Here is a 14,140-nt window from a genome sequence, read left to right as displayed (position 1 = left end):
CCTAATTTACCGTGTACAAATTTATCGAGACAACTTTCATATTGACATTAACAAAATGGTTTCAATCAATATAGGGTTCAAATCTTTCTCTGCACGTTTGAATATTATAAGTAACTCTCAATAAGTCTTTACTTTTAGTGTTATATACATTATACAGTGTACACAAATTTTAACGATGCTTATGATTATTATTATGTCCTTTACTTCTGAGAATAAATAGAATATTTTAACTTTTTTTCTTTGAATTCCATTTTATTATTTATCTTACTTATTATTATTTATATTTTTAGAATCTATTACTTAATTTATAACGCACAGCATATGTATAAGAATAAAGTACACTTAATTAATGTTTATATTTGTATTAGGCCTTCTTTTTAATAATCTTCTTTTGATCAGAGTTTTTAAGAAGCTTTTAACAATTTCTTTTTTTGCAGTAATTAATTCTTGAACTTCTCGAAGATCTCAAGCATCTCGCTCATTTTAACTTTCATCGTGAACAACATAAAATTCTGCCATTAAGAACACACACGTCTCAGGTGTGCTGCATGCCAGACGGTTTCCGCGTAATGAAACGGGAGAGGCGTGCGTATGCATACGTGCGCGCTTCTATTTGCAGAAATGATTTGTATTACCCGATCGACCAACGAATATTTCATGCCGCGCAGTCGTTTCTCAACAACCCCTCTGATTTTTCGATGAACCGCGTTCATCAAATCGATCCCACCAATAAATCGACTGATCCTTTATTTTAACAGAGATTAATGAGGATCACCAATTTAAAAAGCTTGCGAAAACTCTGTAACCAACCTTTCCTACTCGTTACAAGTATATTGTAACTAATTACAGATGTATATAAAGATATTGGAAAATAATCAAACAGATCAAACAATTTTCGAAAAAAAGTACTGGCATGCTTATTTTAATACTATAACTAATGGTTATTACATTGGCATTAATTGGATAACGTACCGCTGAAATTAGAATTGATTTATGTAAATGCATTAGAAATTTTGTTTTATATTTTGCTATTACAAGAAACTACCACAAATGATTGTTTCACTCCGATTTTTTTACCTTAAAAAGAATACAATAATTAAAATACACTGTTATAACCGCATTTTAATTTTCATATTAGAAAAATATAAATGCAAGAGTTGTTTAATAAGTGCATAACAATAAAAATGTTTAGTATCCTTATAAATATGACAGTTACTTATAAAAATTCAATTATAAACATTTTGCGTTGACGAGTATTTTTTGAAAACTTTAAACTAAAAATTTTCGTAAATCATATTAATGATAATTTGTAAATACATAACATTTATCACACTTTACTCGCCATTAAACTGTAAATTCGTGGATCAGAAAACGAAAGGTTAAAGGGATTGCGGTTATGCGTCCTGGAAAGGTGTGCGCTGCAAAATGCAGCCACGGTGTCGATGGATATTGGATATGGACCATGGGGTGGCTGGCTGCGCATCGTGCACGAGCTACGGGGTAGCAAAGCTAAGCCAGTAATGCAATAACTTGAATAGATGGGTATGCAGGCGGAAAGAACATAACCTATCCCTCTGGTCACCCTCTCCCCCACGGTTTTCTTCATCCCTCTCTGATTTTGTGTGTCTGTCTCCCGTCCCTGAACCCATAGGTGCATGCAGTACCGTTCACAATTGCCATCGAATACACGAGCAAAGCTGATTTCAGCTTTGGTTTACCTTGACTGCCAGAGATTTTTTCTTAATTGTGTACGTCCAAAGACATGTTCTAAATCTTTATTTGTAATTTTAAAACAGAACGATAAGGAACAAAAATTTTCTTTATGACATGTATTTATAATAAGAGTTATGTAATATTTCTAAAATACTGTTAATCCTTTGCACTTGAGAGACGACTGTCAGTCGCTACCTGATTTGATCCAGCAAAATTATAAATTTAATATTATACTTTATATAATTTATCAATATATGAAATATTAAAATAAAAAAGCTTTGTTCCTTACTTTATCTGTGATGCCTCTTTAAATTGTTTCCATAAAGTGTTGTCTATATCTCATTAGAAAGTGTTGAATATTTCTAATGAAACACTGTCGAGTGCAGAGGGTTAATATTTCTTACGTAATGCATTCATGATGCCGACAGCCAGGAAGTTAAACTTATCATTATTTTGTGCCTTATACATTTTGAAATTTATTTTGTAACTAACAGAAAACGATAAAGCACGATTTTTACATTGGAAGATCTTTCTAACCTTTTCTCCTATAATACTGTGCCAGACTCGTAATGAAAATTTTAAACCGAATTTAGAGTAAACATAGATACAGAATAAGTGCCAAAATTTTTCTTATTTAATTATTAAGGGAAAAGTAGTTTTATTAAGCACAATTGTAAAGGAAATCATAGGACAAGGGGTTAAGATATATAAGAAGCAGCTCTACCAATGATACTGCAAAGAAGAAAATACGATTGTGATTTTTGTTGATGTGGAAAAGCGATTCGAATAATTATGAAAGGTACTGTACAGATCAGCGTACATACCATAACCACTCGGACTATGCTAGGAGGGTGAATCTAGCGGGGTTTTAGCCCTGGTTCCAAAGTACCCCAAATATAGTCCGTTACGTTAAAAGGCTTTTAATATGCGTGCTCATTCACTTACTCGATTCTCCCTGGTTCGATTCGATCGCAAAATCGAAAACATTCCCTTGGGCTTTTCTTGCAATCGGGAGTATTTCGTGATTTCTCATCGACATGATCGGAACAAAGAATTCATGTAGTGAATGAATCCGAAGTATATTTCATGTGTGCGCTTTCTATTCTTATCAAAATTAATATTTATAAAGCTAGGCATCGAACTAATATTTATAATTATTTCAATTACTATCTGTGGTTATTTCTAATATATTAGAAATACAATATATCTATAATATATTACCTATAGGTAGCGTTATATTATAATATATCTATAATATATTACCTATAGGTAGCGTTATATTATAATATATCTATAATATATTACCTATAGGTAGCGTTAGAAAATAATGTGAACATATATTCTGTATTTTATATTAACAATATTTATTTAATATGATAAATGCAATTTTATAACATCTTTGTATAACGACGACTGACCAACGACTGAACAAAACATAAACTGTTTCTAATGAATTGTTTCTATGCTATTTATGTAACATATTGAATAATCTTTACATATATCAAACATTATTCTTGTGTATATGCATATATTAACAATATCTGTTGAAGGGTTTATGCTGACTGGATTAACATCAACATTATTGACTTTATTCACCGTTATTCACAGTTCAAACACATTTTTCTTATCAGTTCAACGCGCATAAAATTCGAAGAAATTGAAGGTCTTTGTTTTACTGAAACATCTTACAGTCATTCTTTTTATCTTTCTTGTATTTCGTAACCTTTAATTGAGTTTCTCTTATTTAATATTCCAGCTAAAATAGAATCGAAGATTCGTGGATGGTATAAAAGTTTAAGCGTAATTGTTAATTATCTTTATAATTTACAATTAAACTGCATTATGTATTTATAATACACATTGATGTGTATGATCAAATAAAGCGTTCTTTATTTTTATTCATTGAAAGTTTTTAAAGAAACAAGTAATTTTCCATTTATCATGTATACTTATTGATTAGTTCTAGAAGACGTGACTGTATATAATATCGTTGTAGTCTATAAAGGTGTATTACTATTATAATAATTTTCATAAAAACAGAATATTCTATGTAACGGAAAAACTTGAATTTTTAGTGAAATGCTTTTACGCTGCTTAATATTGCATGATAAAAGAACATAATACACATATTTTCATTTTCGAGGTATTCCACCGAGGCATTGAGCTTTGACTTGAAAATTTTATTATATTTTACTTTTAAAAGGAAAAATCTGTTTAATTGGTCTAGAATAAAATTAGTTTTCTTTCATTTTCTAGATGCTAATTAAGGTCTGCATACAAATTTGTTGAAAATGTAACTTAAGTCGTTTTGTCCTACTTATAAAGCTAAAGCTTTTTTAATATTATTCTACAAAAATTCATTTTGTGCTTCATAAGAAGATAGCGTTAATACAACAATTGGTATTATCTACTCTCACACTGATTGTGAGAATAGAAACAGCACGTTTACAAGTATAAGACATTCAATTCTTCAAAAGTCGACACATATTTGCAAAATCAATTATCAAAACAATATTCCATCAACTTTACAATTTTCATCCAAAACAGTTACTTCTACCAATTTCCGTTATTCCTAATACATTTTCACGTGCCTTGAATCAAGTACATATTCAAATTACCCAGGAAAAACTTTTCCAGTTTCATTATTAGATCGTAAAGTTATGCTTTCGTTAGAAATTCAAAAGCGTAAAATTAAACAGAATACACACGATACGGAAAAAAGCACATAACACGCCCAAAATGCAATAGGTATTTTTCACAATACTCATTATAACAAATTTATTGACAATATAAAATTCCACTGTAATCCCAATTTTTCAGTTACATTCTCAAACGTATAAATCCACACGAAGGTCCACAGTACGGTCACCCTAAAATCAAAGTGAACGTTCACGTTCATACGATCGAATAAATAAAAAAAAAAAAGAAAGAAAGAAAAGGAAACTAGTAATTGACCGTACCTGTAGGCACACAGTACGGTAGAGATTGTCGGTGATGGCAAGGGGGTGAAATGGCTGGGAGGGGTGGCAGACGATGCTCTCCCAGTCAAACACGGTGAAAAAATACAGGGCAACCGAATGAATGAATGGCTTCCAATCTGTTCCATCCCTTTGTTGAAGAGCGGCTCGTGCCGCGTGTGCAAATCCACCCTCCACTCCCTCTCTCTGCCCCCCGGCCTTTTCCCCGCGTCTCAGCCTCACCCTGTCCACCCCCTGCGCACACGCCTCACACCTGAGCACAATGGGGACCCGATTTCACCCCTCGTGCACCACCTTCCCATCAAGCGTGTTTAAATACTGACGTGCGCCGTAATATGTGCGTCTGAGCATGCTCCGTCTCGCTCTGGAACCCTTCACCCTCTCTGCACCCTTAACGTACAGCACGGGAGTTCTTCTCCCCCGACCTCCTCCCACTACCATTCCTCCCCCCCCTTCCGTCGTTCATCGACTCTCCTATGATTTTACGTGACCGTAAACTGCCGAATGTGTGTCGGAATATGACTTTTGGACGGTTCTCTCGTGATCCTTATAGTTAAACCATATTTCAGAGTTTTTGCTCTCTTTTACGTGGGTTCCCCTTTTTCTTTCTTAGCGTTGTTCAATGTTCTATGCGGATATGAAAATTCGTTTCCATGAGATTATTTTTTAATGGTTATATTATAGATATAACAACGAAGTTTTAATTTTGAACTTGAGGGGTTTTCGCTAGTTGGTGTTGATGTTTGTGTGAGGTGTTTCTTTGAGTTTAATGAACATTTCTGCTGGATTCTTTTGTTTTGATTTCTTTATTAACTTCAGAACTGTTGGATGAGTGAGCATAACTACTTATGATGAAAATGGCATCCAATTTCAACATGTAAGCACTTTCAATTTTTATTTGATATCAAGAATTAGTCAGTTTTATAACTATAGTAGACTTCATGAATTTGTATTTATGTCAGACTTTCAATTTGTTCGAGTTGTGTGTTCACTTCTTGAATATAATGAATTTTTATAAACAAGTTCCTTTAAATTCTCTTCGCTTTTCGTAGCCGTCTTATCGCTTGTGTCGTCAAATTGCAAAGTATTATTTCGCTTTCAAAAACTGTATTGAATTGCTATGAGGATAATTGTTCTATCTGATTTTAATTTTGACCAATGCATTTTCAGGGTAATAAATAACCACACGACAAAGAATTTGTGTAAGCCCTTGGTCCAAATGCGTTCGTACTCACCATTGGTCCCTGTTTGACCTCACGAAAATCAATATGTGTCGGCAAACTTAAGTGTGTTCGAGGGGGGTTTTGTATCTATTGTACCTTTTGAGATTTTCTATCCGAAGCAAATGCATGAACGTCGTCTACGCTGCGTTTTCATATTCCATTTCAGTTGGACAGGGCACTTTTGTACGTAAAGTTATCGATTCGTGTATTGTTCCTTTTTATAGTATTACTCTGAGCAAAAATCAATAATGTTCCCTTTTGATATACAAAAGTGATTTGAAAAAATCTTTAATATGGTAAAAGAACTAATTTCATAATACTTACTAAAATTAAAATTTTTATTTAACCCTTTGCACATCAAGAAACGACTCTTAGTTGCCACTTGATTCAACACAGCAAATTTATAAAATTTAAAATTCAATATTAAATTTTCTATAAGGTATCAATATATATGACATAAAAATAAAATGGTTCTATAAAAGGTTCCATTTTATGCAAGATTTTAATGTAAATTGCAACTAATATTATCAATATTTAAATTTAATGTTTCTGCAATGATAGCTTTAAAAATTTGAATTCTTCTTTCAAATTGTTACAGTACATCATCTTAAGATTAAAATTTTGAAAAGATTTAAAGGAATTCGCAAAATTGGCAAAAGTACAGACCTTTAAGAAGGACGCCCAGATATAAATCGACAGCATTGGTGCTGAAACTCCAAAAAACGGGTTCATAATTTAACTGTGTAAAATTCACTCATTGTCTGAATGCTAGAAAGTATTTACAAATGGATAAAGAATTTTTTTAATCAGAAATAATTTTAATTGTATTTGTAAATAGTTCTAGAAAAAAGAGACATTTTTCATTGCTCAACGAAATAACGAAATAACTGGAAATACCCGAATAAAGTGTTTGATTCCATATCATAATCAAAACATTATAAAAAAAAAGTGCACAGGACAAAATACATAGTACAGATGATTTTCAAAAATGGTAAAGAAGTCGTGATATGCTTCCGGAGAAAATGGAAGAGAATGGTGAAAGTATTGTGCATATAGGAACACATGCAGTATACAAATTTATCTACGGTTTATGAAAACGATGTTTGTTTTATTCAAGTAAATATTTTCGCAATTGGTTAACACGAGGTTTCAGAGATCAATAATGCGATTTTCTCGAATTTTTTTTAAATACACTCATCAGTAAACATCCATTTATAAATTGATATTATTAAAATTCAAGTTGTATAACTTAAAAAATATACTAGTTTCTGCAAAGTCGGAGAGATCTTTTTCAAATTTCACAATTTCAAAATATTTTATTGGGTTTTCAAGCTCAAACAATAGGCACACTCATATAGATTAAAAATCTTTTTAATTTTTCAGTTTCTGATAATTATTACGGTCGTTGTTGTATCAATCAAGAAGAAACATTTTGTTTAGACAAATATCTGTTTATATCTAAAGTAACTCTTTCTGCGGAAAAATTCCTTTTTGTCTCAGCACTGCAAATTAGAACAGTTAATAAGAGATTAAGTGTCTCCGTTCAAGCAACAATACGTTCCAAGAAAGAATATTTACAGTTGCTTCTGTAACTTCGTTTGATCTTGCCGCTTCTTTATGGAGACACGCGATTTATATCAACATTTTGTTGTTATTTTTATCCACAGTGGAAAACATTGATAAACATACTGGAATTTTCACGAAAACAGACGTTATAAATCAGAAACTTTCTTTTTATTCCTTTGCTAGATACGCAGAATACGATTTCTGAATTTATAATTTGGACCATACATAAATTGTCTTCCGTCGACATTCAGGCTTGTAATTCTAATGGAAATAAATTTCATATTTAACTCTACTTTCGGAAGAACAGTTACATTGAAAGTTATTTCAAGATTATATTATTATAACTTACTGAACGTATTTTATCATCAAGATATAAAAAAACAAAACAGAGTGTAAGTAAATATTTATATGCAAAGATATACTTACGGATGATCTTGAATATGCTGAAAAACAATTTCGGAATGAAAAAATTTCCTTACTGTTAGTTGATGTTCAATGTTATATAAATTCAAGATAGAGGTGAGAATCCAAGATACTTTCATGTCTTAGAAAATATAAATAATTGCACCTGTTACATAAAAAATTATCAATATTTTAATAGATATAATATTTTGTACATGTATTATCTATTAGTTCATCAGAATTTCAAAATTCTTGTTAAACAAATTTTATGTTATTAAAATGTGTTTTTTTTAAATATAGTTTTTTAACTTCCTTTAAAAATTGTATTAGAAATTATTGGCTCGATCATATATTCCTTCGAATAATTCTCATCTTTCGAGTTTAAAGAAGTGTTTTGTTTTAGATGTGAAACTATAAAAATTCAAGTACTTTGCACGTAGAATCGGAAACTCAATTAAATTATATTGTACATATTCTTCTGTTCATTGCTAAAAATCAAATTCATATAAAATTCTTCAATATCGATCTAATCTAAGTATTTATTCTACCTACGATATGTTTTAATTCACTTTGCTTTAGAAAATAACAATAATATAGAATTTGGATATGGTTAATCAGCTGCAGTGCTGTTTTAATAACGATTAATGACTGTAATCTAGAAAGCGTCTCGATTAAACTTGATGACGCATACAAGCACGTGTAAGTATAAGCTCACGACCGTTGCTTTGTGAAATTAAATCTTTGTCATAATTCATAATTGTTCCACACAAACATTACCAATTGATTAAAATGTTTTTCTTATACAGTTTAGCAAGTATAAGTATAGAAAAGTTTATTATTCTGTTATAATTTATTTTAATTTCTGCAACAAGTGCTCTTGTTCTGTTTTTGTCAAGTAAGTGCAGGGTCATTCCGGGGGTGATGACCATATTTTTTTTGAAACGTATTAAAATGAAAATTAGAAGAATTGGAACATCAGATTTGATTTCTAAACAAATTTTAATTACTATCGTGCTTTGCAATGTTCAACAAGAATTAAAATTACAAATGGTATAACTTTGATTGTAATAATAATTGTATCAATTATTTATACAAGATAATTATAGTGGCCGTTTCTCCCGTACACCTATCTCCAGAATTACCCTATTTGTCATCGCTTAAGAATAAATAAAAATAAATAAAACATTTAAAGGTTTAAATTATTGTTTGTTACATATACAATTTTAATATACAATATTAGTATACATTATAAGCCTTAATGTGTTAAATTTTAGAGCTTACAAGAATTAGTGAATATTTTAGGCGTATACTTAGACGAACTGTCACTAATACTTTAAAAAATTGTGCCCCCTTGTCGTAAAATTTTACATTCGCCATTGTGGTGTCCGTATAACACCGTATTGCTGGTTGCGTTTATATTCGTGAGCACGAGTTCCCAGTTAAGTGGATGTCCCTGGTGGATGTTATGAATCCAATTCTGACAGTTTTCGCAGAGAATCCAAAGTTTTCCAGATCTTTACGCCAGAGATAACTCTGCACATCAAAAGAAAGTTGTCCGGTGCTGTCACAAACGCTATTCTCAAATTCATCCAATAACCTTTAACGAAGGCAAACATTTGGAAATAACTAACTTTACTATTTTGAATTTTAACCATTTCATTAGTTATTAAAATAAGGCTGAGTAATAAAAAAAAGTTCATTTTCTTTTATAACTTATATTAATTGCTTTTATTGTAAGTAACATAATGTATGATTTAAAACGTGTATTTTTTAATAATTTTGTAGTATTATATAATCATATGTTTTAAGATTACATGCATTTTAAAAGTATGTAGCACTTTGAACATATTATATTTTAGCAACTACGCTCGAAAGGTCAGGTATCCTGTCATCCATTCGCAATGTGTTAATAGTTACAGCTAGTTTTGTTATAGATGCCAGACGTAATTTCGCAAATAGTAACCCGTTTCATGTTTCTATACGTACGCAATGGCTGGTTGTATCATCACAGCTGAAGAAGATATTTAGGTAGCCTATTTTAAATGGGACACCCTGCATACTTCGTTACAGTAGAACTCCATTTATCCAAAGGAGATTTTCACAAATACGCGATCGAGTGACCTGAAACTGAACTCCTATTATCTGAATTAGTGCACAGCGTCATTTTAATTATGTCAACACTTTTTATACACATATATAATTTTGGTTTATTCGGCCTCAACGACTAAGAATAAGTACTTAGTTTACAATACCCTGTAAACATCTCTCTCTTAATCATTTACACTTTTCTCTCATACAGACTCATACCGCTTATTCTACTTTGTTTATTGTGCCATTTAAATATCTAATAGTAATTCTAACAATACTAACTTTCCCTAACAGTAATTTATCTTTGTACTTCTCTAAATCGACATCTATTTCTATTCTCTGTCTCTATTAATAATCACTATTTCCTTCCTTTTCTTTCAAGTCATTCTTCAACTTTCTTATTTTGCCTATGATTCACAATATCCTGTAGTGTTACCTTTCCCTCGATTTCTCTACAATCTCTACTTAGGGAACACTTTATATATTATACTATAAGTAATAAGAAAATAATTAATTTCCTTATTCTTCTTATTTACATAAATTAACACCTTCGCTACCACCAATTGCAATATCCTATGAAATCCCACAAATGTTTTAAACAAAAATACTGAAACAATAAAATTACGAAGAGTTATTGCGTTGCTAAATATAGTGTCATATCCTATAACTTTAAATTACAATATCTACAGCGTCAATTGAATTTTTCATGTAAAATGTAGGATTCTGTACAAATATATAACGTCAGTAGCGAACCTGTTTACTAAATTACTGTCATTTCTAAACTCCTAAAATCTGAAGACTAAGCTAAATGTATCATTGAATCTTCTTATCTAAACGTGAACTCTGTTTATTTCAAAAAAAGGTCAGTAGTACTGATGAAAATTAGTGGACTTTAAACACATTCAATGCCACAGTAATCACAGATGACCAAAGCGTCTACATTCCTTGAAAACAATTACAATAAGAAAATTGGTGTGGAATAAAAATATTTGGTAACAAAAGTAACTAGATAGTGTTGTAATGTAAGAATTGTGATACCAAATCATTAATAATAATTTCTAATGCCGTCTATCATTGTTAGAAAAGAATAAATAAAATAAAAAAATGTTAATAGGAAATAATATGAACAGCTTACATAGTTCTGTAAACAATTTATTTCCCAATGAGTTCGTTTAAATAGAATACCACTGTACTGCCGTTAAATCTAATAAATGAATGAATAAACAAGGACTGTTCAAGGTAGAACGTTGACCTTCGAATGGTGAACGATTCGCGTTGAAGGGGATGCGGAACAGCTTCTCACGGGGAATTAACACTAAAACCACCGAGCAGTTAAATTGACTTTTTGAAATGTCTCTATAGAAACTCTAAAAGTGCATCTATTGAGATTTAATTGATTTACAATTCAGTTCGCGTATTGCTAAATCAATTTCTTTAATAATTTCGCAGAGAAACATCTGTTATTTATTTAATAATTGCAAAAAGAAGAAATTAGGAATGGATCATTCTGGCCCGCCTGATAGTTTTAGTGTTAACTGACAGGCTCGATGGAATTGACTTTATCACGGATCTAAATTCAAGGACCGGGTCGTTTCTGTGACTCACAATTCCGTTGATCAAAAGTATGTGGGTCCACACGTGGGTACCTGATCAAACGTTTCACGCTGCCTTTCATCCACCTTAATGGCCGGTCGGTCACGTAGGTGCGCGAGAATCATTCTTAACAAGCATGCGGGCTCGACGCTGGAAATTCCGCTCGGTTTAGCAGTAATTGTTTAATTGAAGATCCTCGCCGAGACGCTGGACGAGTTAATTGGTGACGCGTACGTGAACCACTGTTCAGTAAGTAGACACATGCGTGCGCGCACTTTGACTACGAAAAACCGCGGAACGCACCTTTTTTCTAAACTTTTTCCCTTCGATTTCGTATACGAGAATGGAATGTGAAAATTACAAATTATATTATCGATTGTGTTAAATGTTGAATAATAAATGCATAGTACTGTATTTTGTACAAAAAGATTTAATTGCAATTAAATTGAATTCTACTGAAATTTGTTTAGGATGACACTCTGTAGGATGTAAAAGAATTATTGTTACGACGTAATGAGATTGTAGATGTGTTATGGGTTTATATTATCTAAATTGATCTCTGGAAAAATCTTCGAAAGTATTGTAATGGTAAAAAATGTTTCGAAAATTTCGAACATAAATTGTATTGTTCCGATTAGTACTTACATTATTTGATATGAATACACTCGCTCCTCCATTTATTGTAGTATTGTTTATACACGATTTGAATTCAGTGAAACCAAGTAAAATTTACTTTTGTTTTCCGAAGAAATTATTATCCTTTTGTTAAGCTATGTGTAATAAGTATGTATTTGTAAAACTTATACCAGCTTTTCTTTTTAATGTATTGTTTTCTTTCGTACTGACGGACTTTATTTACGCGTTTCTCATTCGCGTAAAACGAATCCACGTGAAACGAATACTCCGCGTAACTGGAGGAACAGGTGCAGTTTTGTGATACATGGACACAAACAGGTCTTACAACTACTTGATTTGTTTTTAAAATGGAATCGTATATTTTCTGATACATTAATCATTATTCTTGTAGTTTATTTCTCCGCATGAACAAATATTAAGTTATTAATGTTTAAAGAGCAATAGGAGATATTGTAATTTCAATATTTATGCTTTTAATGTTGTTTAAGTATACGTTTGCAAATACAGATAAAAAGATTCACAGAATATAAAAATTAAGATACCGTTCATTGCAGCGAACCTGACACTCTCGTCTGAGTGGTCAGATTCGAAGGCGCACGCCTTGCTCACACGAATTTTCGGTTCTAATATATGATTGGCTGAAACGCTCACATACGCCAATTGAGTCGCGCGACAAAAAGTGTGTAGACTCATTTTTGAACTCATAATTGGATTTCTCGGAGCGACTGTACCCGCCCCTATGATGTCACGAGTGCCAGATTCTCAGCAACTGACAGTATGTGTTAAGTACATTGTTAGAGCAAAGTGAAAATTAGAATAAAATTTCGTTTTCATACATCCATATTTTATATGTAATATTGATTTAATGATACACTTTCAGGTTTTGTGCATTCTTAGCAAATGCAACTGGATGAAACACAATTATTTAAAAGGAAACTGATGACGAATCAAAATATTCAATAACACAAGTAACTAAATAATAGTATAATTCAAGAACTATGGTACCAAACCATTAATAACCAATTCCAATACCATTTGCCTTCGTTACAAGAGGACAAGTAATATTATACAAAACGTTCAGAATTCTTGTGGCAGTCAACGTGTTAATGTTTAATTTATAAATCCATTCATATGCAAAATTGAAGTGAACATGTACAATTTAGTAATAAATATGTGGTTAAATTTCATTTTTTTCTAGTTTTATCTTGTTTTGATAGAAATAACAATTGATAATGATAATGGTTTTCAGAAGTGAATCTATCCCTTTCAATCGTTGGATGTTTGTTAGAAAGAAAACTATTGAAAAATACGTAGAGAAGGTTGAATACAAACATATAAGGAGTGATGATAAAGATAATAACTTCATCGCGGTAGAAGCTTGAAACGCGGGCAAATTACAGTGAAACGCGTACCAGACTGAGGAAGATCGTAACGATGATCTCAATTAGTGAAAAGGCGTTGTTGTGCATAAACATGCGACACATAACTCTGTCAAGCGTCGTAAAGATTTTACCAGTGTATTGTAGACTAATTACGAAAACAGGAAAATTCTCTAATTATAATTGTGCTTTTATAAGCAGAATATCGTAGAAAATAAATGTATTATATAATTAGTAGTCATTGAATACTTACTTACCCATTTGCAAAAGAATTTTTACTTTAATTAAAGGTTTCGTGTAATATATTATCTTATAAATTCAATATCTTTTCTCGAATTATATTATAAAATCTACAATTATCTGCTTGAAAGATCAAATTTGAATTTTCAGTCTTTAAGATACATTTATTGTTAATAAGTAGAGATATAGTGAATAATATGGTGTATACGTTTATAAAAGTTATTTATGGGGCTGTTTGATGCACCATTAAAATCACTCGTAATAAGAATAAGGAACCTTTGAAGTTATTCACAATATTCAACTTCCTTAACAGCTATAGTAT

The 14,140-nt window shown here is 31.4% G+C and overlaps 1 long non-coding RNA gene across 1 annotated transcript; it reads left to right on the top strand.

Annotated features, from left to right (window-relative positions):
• Nucleotides 1-12,059: 12,059 nt before the first annotated feature.
• On the top strand, nt 12,060-13,503 carry LOC143174922 (uncharacterized). Its single transcript, XR_012999422.1, has 3 exons — nt 12,060-12,151; nt 12,754-12,974; nt 13,080-13,503. It is a non-coding gene; the product is annotated as an uncharacterized LOC143174922 (long non-coding RNA).
• The last annotated feature ends 637 nt before the right edge of the window (nt 13,504-14,140 follow it).

Source organism: Nomia melanderi, chromosome 9 (assembly GCF_051020985.1).
Source record: "Nomia melanderi isolate GNS246 chromosome 9, iyNomMela1, whole genome shotgun sequence".
NCBI lineage: Eukaryota > Metazoa > Arthropoda > Insecta > Hymenoptera > Halictidae > Nomia > Nomia melanderi.
Note: the sequence above shows the minus strand (reverse complement) of the source record. Positions and strands in the feature narration are given on the sequence as shown.